The sequence below is a fragment of the Mauremys reevesii genome, linkage group 1 (assembly GCF_016161935.1).
Source record: "Mauremys reevesii isolate NIE-2019 linkage group 1, ASM1616193v1, whole genome shotgun sequence".
Classification (NCBI taxonomy): Eukaryota; Metazoa; Chordata; order Testudines; family Geoemydidae; genus Mauremys; species Mauremys reevesii.
The window spans coordinates 269,780,514-269,782,657 of NC_052623.1; positions in this window are offsets into that span (position 1 = coordinate 269,780,514).

Sequence of the window (2,144 nt, forward strand, 5' to 3'; positions counted from 1 at the left end):
AGATTGTCCCCCAGTTCCTCTGACTCAGCCCTTGATCACCCATGTACATTTCCTAGGACCCTTGAGATATCAAGGGGGTATTCAGGAGCTCCATGCTTGAGGTACTGTTAATCTCCTGGTCCAACTCCTCATAGAACAGTGGTGTTCTAGGGGAGTTACTAGAACAAGAGTTGCAGTCCTTTGCCCAGTAGTACAGCCTCTTCAGAGATTTGATCTTTCCCTGGCAGAGGTCTAATGTGGTGGATTCCTTTGTCAGCTTGCTTCCTGGAGATATCATTGAGACTTATTTCTGGCCCCACACCCAAAATTTTAGGTCTTGCTGGCCTCACAAAAACTTTGATATCTGCCTCAGGCCAGCTAGTCACCCACTGGGAGTATGCTCTCCCAGAATACCAGGGTAGATTATTTTAATCAAGGCCATTTAAAACACTGATTATAATATCTATTTAAATCAGCAAACAGAACCTTGACTTAAATATTTGATTTTAATCTTGTTTTGCATTTGCGCTTATTTCCCTTTAGAAAAGTTGATTCTCACTGGGTGGTATCTATTAAAATATGTTTTTTTGCAATTAAGTATAGCCTTCACACTAACTTTGGTGTTTCTTTTGACTGACCTACACAAACTACATAACTGCTTAAATATGTATGTAACATGCCTTTATCCAGATTTTTAATTTATATTTAGTATATTAGAAAATGGTGAATGATGCATTTCTTATTTACTAGATTTTTTCACTCCTGATTTGCATTAAGCTGTACCTGGATGAAAATTGAAATTAAAATTCACAAAGACAGCATTTTAAAAAATTGTTTGTTTAAAACTTAATAAAAAGCAAGCATCTGTGATTAGCTAGTTCAATTAATTGTTTCTGGTCACCCTATCCTTCAAGATTTTAGAACTAGATCTCACCTTCCTTTATTTTTATTCACAAATTGAGATACAAAAACAAGCTTTCCTGTTTTTTCAACTCCCAATTAGTTTCTTAACTGGAATGAGCTAGTCACTGACCTAAACTAGTTAAATAAACTGAAATGAAGAAAATATTCTGTGTCTGCAGAAGAGGCTACTGCTGTCAAATGTTTTAGCACTTCAGCAAGTTCTGGTTCCAGGTGTTTAGCACAGTGACTTCCACTAATTCAATAGTTTGACTTTCAAAGAAAGATCAGAAGCTACGTGTACTTAAACATGATAATTCAGGCTTTAACACAGGTTGTCATAATTTCAATTTTAAAGAGGTTTTTCTTACAAACAAAATATAATTTAAAATTAATCAGGTTTAAATAAACATTTTTAAAGTGAATTTTTATCCACTCTGCCAGCTGTACTTGTTCAGATCAGAAGGCAGTAGAAGTACTATGTAAATATTACTAGTACAGAAAACTGCATGCTGAGGTGGGGTCTGAACACCAAAGCAGGCTATTTATACTGTCTGGGAGTAAGTTCCAGTCCAAAACCAGGGAGTAGGTAGGTAGACAAAGGCCCTGGGGACTTTTGGGAAGACAGCTGCAGGGGGGAAAAGGGAGAGAGACTGTACTCAAGTGGACTCAATATGCATTCACACAGCATAGTAGGTTGAGCATCAGCAGCACCTGAGCTCAACCTATACTCCCAAACTTGCTTGATTTAAAGCACAATCACTCATGCCAGAAATTTTTGTATATGGACAGGAGCTGGGTTAGGGGCAACAGTTGCGCTCTAATTTGAGTTAACTTTGCAGGGAAGACAAGCCCTTAGTCAGGCATTTAGTCCAGGTTGTATGCAATTTAATCAAACTGTGTGCTTACATTAGGGTTTTCATTTAATGAACAAGTATTCAGTTACAAAGCCAAGCTAAGAAACTTAATTTTTCAAAACCATACTTTATTTTATTTTATTTTTTTTAAAGGCAACTAGAAGTATTTCAGAACTATATTTCTTAAGCAAAAAAGAATTCACATCTCTTTCCATTTTGCAGGGTTATTAGTATGAGAAAAAGCATTTGGCGTGTGTGTGATTTTTGCATCTGTTGTTGAGTTCCTAAACAAGTCCAGATTTAATTAAAAACAGTGACATCCATTATGGCTTAAGACACAGAATTACAAGATCACTGAACAGAAAAGCTTTCAGAAGACCCAAACATAACCAAAAGCTAGTTATGATA